General features: G+C 41.8%; 1 long non-coding RNA gene and 1 pseudogene across 1 annotated transcript in view; both read left to right on the top strand.

Moving 5' to 3' along the window:
- LOC102397179 overlaps positions 1-5,765 on the top strand; it is a 30,970-nt gene extending 25,205 nt beyond the window's left edge. The window contains exon 7 of the long non-coding RNA XR_006550854.2: positions 4,406-5,765. This is a non-coding gene — a long non-coding RNA (uncharacterized LOC102397179). The remainder of the gene's footprint in view (positions 1-4,405) is intronic.
- On the top strand, positions 897-1,778 carry LOC102396868 (annotated as a pseudogene).
- Positions 5,766-13,780: the final 8,015 nt, after the last annotated feature.

A 13,780-nucleotide genomic window follows, 5' to 3' on the forward strand; every position in this document is an offset into this window, starting at 1 on the left:
TGAATAAATACATGAAACGATAACTCAACATCATTAGTCATTAGGAAATGCAAATCAAAATCACAGTGAGATACCACTTCACACTTGCTAAGATGACCTTAATAAAAAGATGGACAGTAATAAGTGTTGACAAGAATATGGAAAAATGGAAATCTTCACATGTTGATAGTGGTACATTAAATTGTGCTGCCATTTTGGAAAACAGTTTGGCATTTCCTCAGAAAGTTAAACATAGTGTTACCATATATGATCCAGAAGTTACACTCTTAGGTATATATTCAAGAGAGATGAAAACATATGTCCACACAAAAAGTTGTATACAAATGTCCACAGCAGTTTTATTCATAATAGTCAAAAAGTGGGAAAAACCTAAATATCCATCAACTGATGAATGATAAACAAAATATGATACACACATACAATTGAATATTATTCAGCCATATAAAGAAGTAAAGTATTGATAAAAGCTATAACACAGATGAACCTTAAAAATTATGCTAAATGAGAGAGGCCATTCACAGAACATCACCTATTATATGATTTTATTTACATGCAATGTCCAGAATAGGCAACTCTACAGAAACAGAAAGTAAAGCAGTGGTTGCCTAAGGGTAGAGGTGTTGGGGGGAAATGGGGAGTGACTGCTAATAGTCATGGGTTTTTTCTTGAGGTGATGATGTTCTAAAATTGGTTGTGGTTATGTTTGCACAATTCTAAATATACTAAACAATTACATTACACACTTTAAAAGGTTGAATTGTAAAGTCTGCAAATTATATCTCAATAAAGTTGTTATATTTTAACAGCTTTAAAACACATACCTAGAATGGAATTATATCCAGAATATGCAAAGAGCTCTTAAAACTCAACAATAAGAAAACAAACAACTGAGTTTAAAAATGATCAAAGGATCTGAACAGATCCTCACCAAATAAGTTATGCAAATGGTAAATAAGCATGTGAAAAGATGCTTAATATCATGTCACTAGAGAGTGCAAATTAACTCCACACCTTTAAAAATGACCAAAATCCAAAGAACAGACAGTGTTAAATGCTATGCTAGCAAGGAGGTGGGGAAAAAAGAACTGTGATTCATTGCTGGTGAGAATGCAAAATGGTATAGCCACTTGGGAATACAGTTTGACATTTTCTTACAAAGCTAAACATAGTCTTACCATACTATCCAGCAGTCACACTCCAAGGTATTTAACCTCATGAGTTAAAAACTAATGTCTGGCCCGCCACTAGCAGCCATGAAGGTCGAGCTGTGCAGTTTCAGCGAGTACAAGACCTACCCAGGACATGGGAGGCGCTTCGCCCAGACCCATGGGAAGGTTTTCCAGTTTCTTAATGCAAAATGTGAGTCGGCATTCCTTTCCAAGAGGAATCCTCGTCAGATCAACTGGACTGTCCTCTACAGAAGAAAACACAGAAAGGGACAGTCGGAAGAAATTAAAAAAAAAAAAAAGAACTCGCCGTGCAGTCAAATTCCAAAGGGCCATAACTGGTGCTTCTCTTGCTGATATAATGGCCAAGAGGAATCAGAAACCTGAAGTTAGGAAGCCTCAACAAAAACACGTTATCAGGGCTGCCAAGGAAGCAAAAAAGGCTAAGCAAGCCTAAAAAGACAGCGATGGCTGCTGCAAAGGCCCCCACAAAGGCAGCACCTAAGCAAAAGATTGTGAAGCCTGTGAAGGTTTCTGCTCCTTGAGTTGGTGGAAAACGCTAAGTTGGCAGATTGGATTTTTAAATAAAGATCTGACTATAAAAAAAAAAAACAAAAAACTAATGTCTGCACAGAAATCTGCAGACATTAGTTTTAACTCATGAGGTTAAATACCTTAGAGTGTGACTGCTGGATAATATGGTAAGACTATGCACATGAATGTGTATAGCAACTCTATTCATAATTGCTAAAAGCTGAAAGCAACCAAGGTATCCTTCAAAAGGTGAGCAGATAAATTACAGTAATCTATAAAATGGAATAGTATTCAGTGATAAAAAGAAATGACTGATCAAGCCTCAAAAAAAAAAGCATGAAACAACCTGAGATACAGAGTGCTAAGTAAGGGAAGCCAATTGGAGAAGGCACCATACTATATGATTCCAATTATTTTACATTACGAAAAAGGCAAAACTGTAGAGACAGTAGGGACTTCCCTGGTGGCTCAGATGATAGAGTCTGCCCGCAGTGTGGGAGACACGGGTTCGATCCCTAGGTCAGGAAGATTCCCTGGAGAAGGAAATGGCAAACCCCTCCAGTATTCTTGCCTGGAAAAGCCCATGGACGGAGGAGCCTGGCAGGCTACAGTTCTGGGGTCACAAAAGAGTCGAACACAACTGAGTAGCTTCACTGCCACACATAGAGACAGTAAAAAGATCAGTGGTGGCCGGGAGTTTGGGGATGGAAGGGAGAGAGGAAATGAGTGGGGCACAGGAGATTCTTAAGGCAGTAAAATTATTCTCTATGATAGCATAATAGTAGATGCATGATATTATGCATTTGTCAAAACCCATAGAAAATATACAACATAAAGCGTGAACCTTAATGTAATTTATGCACTTCAGTTTATAATAATGTATCAATACTGATTTATTAGTTTTAGCAAGTATACCACATTAATGCAAGAGGCTAATTATAAGAGAAACTGTGTGTGCTGGAAGAGCATATATGGGAACTTTCCCTACTATTTGCTGAATTTAGTATAAATCTAAAACTGCTCTAAAAAATTGTCTATTGATTAAAGAAAAAAATAAGGAATGAATATGGGCTTCCCTGGTAGCTCAGCTGGTAAAGAATCCACCTGCAATGCCAGAGACACCAGTTCGAATCCTGGGTCAGGAAGATCCTCTGGAGAAGGGATAGGCTACCCATTCCAGTATTCTTGGGCTTTCCTGGTGGTTCAGATGGTAGAGACGATTCCGCCTATATCTGGGTTCAATCCCTAGGTTGGGAAGATCCCTTGGAGGAGGGCATGGAAACCCATTCCAGTGTTCTTTCCTGGAGAATCCCCATGGACAGAGGAGCCTGGTGGGTTACAGTCCACGGGATTGTAAAGAGTCGGGCAGAAATTAGTGACTAAGGACACACACACACAAGGAATGAAAATGGAAAACAGAAAACAGATTAAAAATACTCAAGACTAGTACAAATCAGACCCAAAAATATGAACAAATGGTACTCTTTAAAAACATTAAAAAGAATTTAAAGTTTTCTTCAGAGTTTATGTGCATCTCAAAGAGATACCTGCACTTTCACGTTCATTACATTATTCACGAGAGCCAAGATATGAAACCAATCTAAATGTCCATCAATGGATGAATAGATTATTAAATGTGGTATATACATCTAAAGGAATATTATTCACCCTTTAAAAAAGAAAGGGAGCCATTTATGACAACATTATGGTAAGTGAAATAAGCCCAACTGCCGCTGCTGCTGAGTTGCTTCAGTCGTGTCCGACTCTGTGCGACCCCATAGACGGCAGCCCACCAGGCCCCCCCGTCCCTGGGATTCTCCAGGCAAGAACACTGGAGTGGGTTGCCATTTCCTTCTCCAATGCATGAAAGTGAAAAGTGAAAGTGAAGTTGCTCAGTCGTGTCTGACTCTTCGCGACCCCAGGGACTGCAGCCCATCAGGCTCCTCCACCTATGGGATTTTCCAGGCAAGAGTACTGGAGTGGGTTGCCATTGCCTTCTCCAATAAGCCCAACAGAGGAAGACAAATACCATATAGTATCACTTATATGTGAAATCTAAGAAGGCCAAACTCATAGAAGTGAAAGTGTTAGTCACTCAGTCGTGTCCAACTCTTTGTGACCCCTGTGCTGTAGCCCACGAGGCTCCTCTGTCCATGGACTTCTCCAGGCAAGAATACTGGAGTGTGTAGCCATTCCCTTCTCCAGGGGATCTTCCTGACCTAGGGATTGAACCTCGGTCTCCTGCATTGCAGGTGGGTTCTGTACCATCTAAGCCAGCACAGAGTCAAATGGTGTTTGCCAGGGGCTGGAAAGAGGGGTAAATAGGGAAGCGATGGTCAAAGGGTACAAAGTTTCAGTTATGAAGATAAGTTCTGGAAATCCACACAACATAGTGCCTGCTGCTGACCTTATTTTACTCAAAAATTGCTGAGAGGATAGGTCTTATATTAAGTGTTCTTACCACAAAAATAATAATAATAAAAAAATAAGGGGGGTGAGAGGAAACTTTGGGAAGTGATGAATATGCCTATGGCTTAGATTGTTGTGATGGTTTTAGGGGTGTATATTTATCCCCAAACTCACCGAGTTGTATACATCAGTAGGTACAGCTTTTTTTACATGTCAATCATATCTAAGTTAAGTGTTTTTATAAATAGAGTCTATGTGCTTGCCAACTATGATGTGTCTTCTCTTGCAAAGGACAGATGATGTCATGGCACTGTGTCTCCTTGTCGCTGCTCAGATGCTTGGGACAAGAGCAAAACTACAACAGGCATCAGAAGCTCTCCTGACAGCCTCAGGAAGCCAGGGAGACCTCTGCTCCAGAAATTTAACTAGGAGAAAAAAATGCATTCTCTACTTTGATTCCAAACTTACTAGTCACTAAGAGTTATTCTGTGTCACCATGATCTGTGTCCATTTAGAATACAAGCACTGGGAAAAGCAGTCATCACGGGCTCCCATAGAACCAACTCTCTTTCCTTGCTCTGCCAAAGCGTGGGAGGAATGCTGTCCTTGACAAGCAGGAATAAGCCAGAACGTGCTTGGCCACTTAGGTCCTTGTCAAGAAAAGAGCAAGAACTACTACACATCAGCAGTGAACTAGGGTCTATGGGACAGTAGTTCTCTACCCTGCTCTGCTTGGACTCACTCAGGGATCCTGTCAAAATCACAGGTACCCGGCTCTACCCTGTTCATTCAGTCAGCAAATATTCAGTAAGCATCTTTTTTGTGTGTGCCAGCCACTGTTCTGTTTACTTCGAATAAAGACTGACCCTCCCCGCAAAAGACAAAAATGTCAGTGCTTTTGTGGAGGAACAAAAAGAATAAACACAATAATTAGTAAATGGTGACTGAATCAGACATGACTGAGCGACTGGACTGACTGATGGATGTTGTAAGGAACTAAGTGCTAGGGAGCAAGATGTTAGGCGAGGAAGATGCAGTGTTAAGAGAGGTGAGAGGAGCTGGTTGCAGTTTTAAATTTCAGGGGCTGGGTTACGCAGTAGGAAGACTAGCCCTGAAGATGGGAGGTCAGCCACCCAGCCTCAGGCAAAGGAAGCAGTCTCCAGGGCTGAGGGAGTAGGATCTGCAAGGACGGACCTCGGCTGGAATCCAGGTGTCTGTCCTCTGCCACTTAGAAGTGGGCCCACCTGGTTTTCCTTTCTCTGTCTTGGAGTTTGAGAGGTGTGACCATTAGGAGCTCTTCTGACTTGGACCTCTGGTGGCAGGTTGGACCTGGTGGCAGGTTGGAACAGGAGTGAGAGAGATTGGAGGGCTGACACCGGTGGAAACGCCACTTCTGACTTGTCAAAGTGAGTGACAGCAGACACGAAAAAGCCCGAGGCTGCCACCCGGTTCCGTGTGCTATGGATGCAGACTCAGAACAGCGCATGGAATGCAGTGTGTGGTGTGACAGCAGAGACAGCTGCAGTTTAAGGCAAACTCGACAGTAAGTGTGGCTCCTGCCTAATGCATTTACTCATTAAGTGTGGAACCTGCTCTGATTTCACACAGGTTGCGTGCTTTTGTGCTAAATTGCTTCAGTCATGTCTGACTCTTTCTGACCCTATGGACTGTAGCTCTCCAGGCTCCTCTGTCCATGGGATTCTCCAGGCAAGAATACTGGAGTGGGTTGCCATGCCCTCCTGCAGAGGATCTTCCCAACCCAGGGATCGGACCCATGTCTCTTATGTCTCCTGCGTTGGCAGGCGGGTTCTTTACCACTAGTGCCCCCTGGGGAGCCCTTCACACAGGTTAGTGCAAGTTGCTCAGTCATGTCAGAGTCTTTGCCACTCCATGGACTGTCCGTGGAATTCTCCAGGTCAGAATACTGGAGTGGGTAGCCTTTCCCTTCTCCAGGGGATCTTCCCAACCCAGGGATCAAACCCAGGTCTCCTGTATTGCAGGCAGATTCTTCACCAGCTGAGCCACAAGGGAAGCCCAAGAATACTGGAATGGGTAGCCTATCCCTTCTCCAGGGGATCTTCCCGACCCAGGAATTGAACCGGGATCTCCTGCAATGCAGGTGGATTCTTTACCAACTGAGCTAGGGATTGTATAAAATAAATGACATCAATGTGTATATATTTTCAACCATTGTTTAAAGAGAAATCTATTGCTTTAGGGAATTTCATCTACAAAGTTCGTGGACATGGATATGGGAGCTATTATAAAACCCAAATGCATGCTTGAAATAGAAAAGGTGCTAAATATGACTTCACTCCACATAGCAGGGTGCTAGTCAGGATAAGGTATGTTGCCAACAACCCAAATCTCAGTAGTTTATAACAACAAGGTTATTTCCACTCCATCTACATGTCTATCATGAGCTGGCTGGGGCTACTGCCCCACATGTCCTCATTCTAGGGCCCAGGCTGGGAAAACAGCTGTTGTCAGAAACATTACCAGTCACATAACAAAGGGAAAAAGATCTTGGAAGGGTCTCATACTCATAATTCAGTGCTTGAGCCCAGCCATTGTACTTCCGCTACCACTAAGAACGTCTCGAGAGAGAACATGACGAGGGCAAACTTTGTATCAGGTTATGTAAAAAGACAAAAAAAAAAGCCTGCATTCTCCCCAGCTCCAGCCCAAAACCTCTGAATGTCTCAGAAACTGGGATTCAAAAGAAAAATACCATGTTCTAAATGTGCCAAAGTTTGAGAAAGCAGAATTTCCAGAGGGCTGGATCCAGCAGGCAAGTAGCGATGTAGTTTGGGAAAGAAAGATGGGCTGAGAGACATAGGTTCAGAAGTCATGAGGGGAAAATGTCAAGGACAAATGCCAACAGCCTCAGACACTGAAAAGAGAGATCAAGATGTCAGAGGACCAGGAGGGCACGTCCAGGACAAGGGTATGGAGAGGAGGGCAGCCATATGGATTTGGTCCCAGGGGTTAAAGGGTATGTCCAGGCAGAGGGAATACATGAGCATGCCAGGGGGTCTCAGCTTAGACATGGCACCCTGAGAAACCCTCCTTGGCTTCCCTCCATTGCACCTTCAGCCCTCTTGAAGTCTGCCTCTGCACGCCCCCATCCCTCTCCTTGGACCAGGGCTCCTTGGCGCCTGAAACAGTGTTTTGTTCACGGTGACACTGTCTCCTCCACACCCCCCAGTGCCTAGCCCAGTGCCTGACACTTAGAAGGCACAAGATAAATGCTCAACAAATGAAGAGGTAGAAGAGGAGAAAGAGAAGGTATATCCAGGAACTAGTGACGACTGAAGCTAAGGTTTCAAATGGAGGAAAAAAATAGAAAACAGGAAAACAAAGATAGATGCAATTTGGCTTAATTCAACAAATAATGTACTCAGCACTCGGGGGGAGGAGATGGGGGTTGCGATACAGGATGTGAGAGGACACGGGTCCTGTTTGCAGGGTGCACACAGCAGCCCAGTGGGGAGAGACCGCAGGCCACACAGAACCCCAGTATCAGAGTCAGGGAAGCGCTAGAAGAGACTCACAGAGTGCTATGGGTGTTTAAAGTAGGGAGAGATGGAAAACCAACCTGAAAAAGACGATGTCTGAGATGTGCAGTTGAAACAGGGAATGGATTTTCCAGGAAGATGAAACAGAATGACGAAAGGCACCAGCCCAGGTGAACATGGCCTCCTGAAACATGGGTCATTGGCGTCTAGAGTTGGGAGAAGGAATCACTAGTGTGTTAATGAGGAATGTGCGAATTCTTCTTCATAGAAATTACTCTGTGTAAACACCAAAATGTGAGCACAGATGTACGACTCGGATCACAGGCAGTATCTCTGCTCTTTTGTGTGGTCACTGAGCTGCTGTCACCCAGGAACAAAAGTGCTCAAAAGGACAGATGCAAATAGAAGGTGTCAAGAGCCACCCTCCCCTTCTCACCCACTTAAGACCTACATGAGGAAAGCAGAAAACCACTTTTATCATTGACATCACTGGCCCCCTAAAAAAAAAAAAACTTTCTGGCTCATAGTCTTTCAAAGTCTGGAAGGAATTTTTATTTTTTTATTTATTTGTTTTTTGTTTTTGTTTTTTTTTAAATCATGTCTCATGGCTTATGGGATCTTAGTTCCCTAACCAGGGATTGAACCTGGGCCCTCGGCAGTGAGAGCATGGATTCCTAACCACTGGACTTCTGGGGGATTCCCTGGATGGAATTTTTAGATTTTATATTTCACGATTAGTGACTGTTTTATTTGCTATAGTCACTTGCCAGTTTGGGACACTGGCAGAGTAACCAGACACTTCGATTGGCCAGAGGCCCTGTCCCTCTCACAAAGACCTCAGAGATTTTCCAAACAAATTATGCAAGATGCAAGAACTAATGATGCTGTGGCCATTCCGTGCCAGAACTGAACTATGGTGACCGGGGCCAGGGACTGGGGGCAGAATGAAGGGCAGGACCCCAGGTAGAGGACACAGTTACAGGCAGGCTTCGTCTCTTCCCTGGCAGAGCACAGGAGAACAGGTGCTAAGCTCCCTGTGGCCCAGCAGTTCTGCTCCTCTGCATCCCAGAAGGAGGAGGGCCTTCCAGTGTTCAGCATTACTTATCCCTGTGGATGAACGCAAACCTCCGGAGTTTCTCTTTGTAAAACAGCCTTCTATAACTGTCAGAAGTGGAGAGATCAAAAAGTGTCTGTACCCTCTCCAAAAACAGATCAAAATCTCTCCTTGATCTAAATAAAGTGACTTAACAAGTTTTCACTTAATATAGAGATAGGATTTGCATCCAATTCAACAATCCACCTGCCAAAAAGGCACTTTATGGAAACTAAAGCAGAGTTATGAACCTCTCAGCACACTTGTGCATAATGGAAATTATAAATCAGCAGCAATGATATAATTATGAAGGATATTTTACAAGAAAAAATTCTCTTAGCATGTTTAGAGATACTTTATGTTCCATAACATAAAACACAAATCCAGGGCTAATTGGAAACAATGGTGTGGTACATAATAATGAATGTTCCCCCCAGTGAGCCCAAGTATTCATCTGTGTCCTTATCTTGATCTTTCTGGGTAATCAGATTTAGAAATCTTAAAAATCTCATGTGCTCAGAGGCAGGTCATGGCAACTTCACCCAGGGGTGAGCAACAGAGGAGTGCAGTGAAATAAGAACAATCAAGGGCCAAGCCCCCAAGGGCAGCAGAAGCATATCTGGCAGCAAAGCCTGGTGGCTCCACTGTACCATCCTGAGTTTACCCCAATCAATTCAAATTAGGTGAAATGAAAAAAATGTCATTTTTCATAGGATATAGCATTTCAACCCTGGGGAAGGAGGACAGGAAAAAATCAGAAATTCTCATATGTCATGTAAATGGCCAGTGTGTTGGATGTGGAAAAATGCTTCATGAAAAGTAATATTTCCCAAAATATGGTACCCAAGATCACTTTGGGGGATACAGAAAGGAATCTGTTTTTAGGGGGTTTGTTTTATTTGTTTGAAATAGTTCTTTAAGAATTTTTCTTTTTTTTTTTTAATTTGGAACAATTCAAATGTGTATGTTGATGAACAAAGACAAGTGATACTGGCTTTTCAGCTTATGATATTGGCATAAAATTTTCCTTTTGGCTACATTTCAGTAAAGCAGCAAGTTCATTTAAATTAAACTTCTAGTAAATAATAGCATGGTCAGCCCTTAGCTAATGGTAAAACAGAGACACTGATGCCCCATTGTGAGGTCTGGGAAACAAGAACAAAAACAGAAATCCTGGACCTTCTGGATATGTCCTTTTGTCCCAGAGTGGGAAGAGTTTCTTTCATTCATTCATTTGGCTTTTAGCAAGTGTTTTTTAGGTGCTTTTCATGTCTGGACACTGTTCACTGGCATCTGATGGTGAACAACAAATGGTTTGCCCTTGAGGAGCTCCACATTAGAGGGGATACAAACAGAGACAGTGGGGGAGCTTCCCTGGTGGTCCAAAGGCTAAGACTCCGTGCTCCCAACATAAGGGGCTCTGGTTCAATGCCTGGTCAGGGAACTAGAGCCCACATGCCACAACTAAAAGATTCCCATATGCCTAAATGATACCCTGTGCAGCCAAATAAATATAAATATTTTAAAAAATAAATTAAAAATAAAGAGACAGGGACCATATGCCATTAAGTGAGAAAAAAGGATCAAGGCTAAGTAACAGAAGAATTAGATGCTTTAAAACAATGGATAGTAAATTATACAAATATTTAACAGTGAGAAAAAAGAACGATAATATATTCATAGCAAAAATAATGGTGTATAATACTATATTAATGAACAAAGATAATGTTTCAATGTAGAGCCTTTAGCATGTAATACTCTTTGCATATATTATTTCATTTATTCCTTACCACAACACTGCTAGTTCCTTGTTATTAAATTTATCTTGCTGCTGCTGCTACTGCTGCTAAGTCGCTTCAGTCGTGTCCAACTCTGTGTGACCCCATAGATGGCAGCCCATCAGGCTCCCCCGTCCCTGGGATTCTCTAGACAAGAACACTGGAGTGAGTTGCCATTTCCTTCTCTAATGCATGAAAGTGAAAAGTGAAAGTGAAGTCGCTCAGTCGTGTCTGAGTCTTAGCGACCCCATGGACTGCAGCCTACCAGGCTCCTCCGTCCATGGCATTTTCCAGGCAAGAGTACTGGAGTGGGGTGCCATTGCCTTCTCCGAAATTTATCTTACAGGTGAGCAAATAGTCATCCTCAAACTCACACAGCAGTGCTGGGATTCAAACTCAGATCTTCTTGCTGCCAGAACCTGAGCATATTCACTAAGTCATGTTGCCTCACTAGAGCAGATGTGGGAGGAGCAAGGGAGAGAGTAGGGAAGTGGAATTAAAGTGTGGAGCAAAGAGGAGGAATAAGGGAGGAGAAGCAAAGAGGAAAAAGAAGTCAAGGAATGGATGAGAAGAATAGGAAAGCAGATAAAGGAAGAGGAAAAGGAAGGGGCAGGAAACCTGTATCTCTGTGATGGGGGAATTAAGGAAAACTTGAATCAACTCAGGCAGGGGGTGGGCTGGGTATGGTGACAATGCCAAATCCATTGTTCAAAATCCTTTAAATTGAAGCCATGGAATGTTCACAGTATGAAAATATACAGAGAAAGACAATAGATTTGTGGTTGCCCATGGCTGGAGGCTTTGGAGTAAATGACAGGTGACTGCTAATGTATACAGGATTTATTTTTCAGTGATAAAAAAGATTCTAAAATTAATTATGGTAATTGTTGTAGAACTCTGTGAATATACTAAAAACCATTGAATTGTATACTTTGGGTTAACTGTGTGATATGTAAATTATACCTCAATAAAGTTGTTATTTAAAAAAAAAAAAAGAATCAGAGAACTTGAAGATAGGTCAATTGAAATAATCCAACCTAAGGAACAGAAAGAAAAATGATGGAGAAAAAGAACAGAATCTCAGAGACCTGTAGGAAACCTTCAATTATATCAACATATGCATAAGGATATTCCAAGAAGGAGAAGAGAGAGAGAAATGGGCAGAAAGAATATTTGAAGAAATAGTGGCTCAAAAGTCCCAAAATTTGAGAAAAAATTCAATAATCTACATAACCAAGAGCTCTACAAAATCAAAATAGGATAAATTCAAGGAGGTTCAAATCTAGACTCATAATAAACAGTTGAAAACAAAAAATAAAGAGCGAACCTGGAAAATAGCATGATAGAAAAAACACAGTCACATACAAAAGGCCCTCAACAAAATCAACAGTTAACGTCTCTTCAGAAACCATGGAGGCCAAAGGGTAGTGGGAACACACAGTCAATGTTCTAAAAGAAAAAACTGTCAGTCAAGAATTGCATATCCAGCAAAATTATCCTTCAAACATTAGAGAGAATTCAAAAGATATTTGTATACCAATGTTCAAGCAGTATTAATCATAAGAGCCAAAAGGTGGAAACAAACCAGATGTCTGTCAACAGATGTGAAAGTCGCTCAGTTGTGTCCGACTCTTTGCGACCCCATGAACTTCTCTAGGCCAGAATACTGGAGTGGATAGCCTATCCCTTCTCCAGGGGATCTTCCCAACCTAGGGATCGAATCCAGGTCTCCTGCATTGCAGGCGGATTCTTTACCATCTGAACCACAAGGAAAGCCCCTATCAACAGATAAATGGACAACAAAATGTAGTATACAGACAAATTAAATTCTGACACACACTATGGAAGAACCTTGAAGGCATTATGCTGAGATAAACTGGACACAGAAGAACACTGTATGATTTTACTTATATGAGGTACATACAGCAGGCAAATTCATAGACAGAGTTGAATGGTGGTGCTCTCTAGGGGCTGGGTAAGAGGGATTGAGGAGTTAGTGTTTAAAGGACACAGAGTTTCAACTGGGGAAGATAAAAACGTTCTGGAGATGGATGGTGGTTATAGTTCCACAATAATGTAAAGATACTTAATGCCACAGAATGTACACTTTAAAATGGTTAAAATAATAAATTTTATGTTCTGTATATTTTGCCACAGTAAGAAAAAATACAATGTTAGATTAAAATAGCAAAAAAAATTAATGTGAAATTATGACATTCTTGGAGAAGGCAATGGCACCCCACTCCAGTGCTCTTGCCTGGGAAATCCCATGGACAGAGGAGCCTGGAAGGCACAGTCCATGGGGTCTCTGAGGGTCGGACACAACTGACGGGCTTCACTTTCACTTTTCACTTTCATGCATTGGAGAAGGAAATGGCAACCCACTCCAGTCTCCCTGCCTGGAGAATCCCAGGGACGGGGGAGGCTGGTGGGCTGCCACCTCTGGGGTTGCACAGAGTCGGACACGACTGACGTGACTTAGCAGTAGCATGACATTCTCAGATAAACAAAAACTGAGAGAATTTGTCAGTAGCATACCTATGTAATGGAAAATACTAATAGGAGTTCAGGCTGAAATGAAAGAACACCAGAGGATAATTTGAATCCACATGAAGAAATAAAGAGCATTGGAAGAGGTAACTAAATAAGTATGTATGAAAGACAGTATACATGTATAGTTTGTTTGTAACCATTTTCTCTCCAATCTGATTTAAAAGACGACTACATAAAGCACTAATTATAAACTAATTGTGAAAGATTCAAAATATATGTTGACGGTCATATATTATATAAAGATGTATTTGCTTGACAATGATAGCACAAAGGAAGGGGAGGAATTGGAGCTTATATAGAAACAAAGTTTTGTATAATTTTGAAATTAACTTGGAACAGTTCCAAACTGGATTGTTTCAAGATGTGAATTACAGTCTTCAGGAAACCACTAAGAAAATAATTCAAAAAAAATAGTAGAAGAAATGAAATTAAAATGGAACATTAGACAATATCTACTGAACAGAAAAGAAGACCGTAATGGAGAAATAGAGAAATAAAAATAATAATAATAATAAGACATATAGTCAACAAATAGCAATGACTGGTGTAAATCTTACCTGTGTGGGATTGTGCTCAGTTGTTCAGTCATGTCAAACTCTTTGCAAATCCATGGACTGCCAGGATCCTCTGTCCATGGAATTTTCCAGGTAAGAATACTGGAGTGGATTGCCAGTTCCTCCTCCAGGGGATCTTCCCAACCCAGGGATGGAACCTGCATCTCCTGAGTCT

Source organism: Bubalus bubalis, chromosome 4 (assembly GCF_019923935.1).
Source record: "Bubalus bubalis isolate 160015118507 breed Murrah chromosome 4, NDDB_SH_1, whole genome shotgun sequence".
NCBI lineage: Eukaryota > Metazoa > Chordata > Mammalia > Artiodactyla > Bovidae > Bubalus > Bubalus bubalis.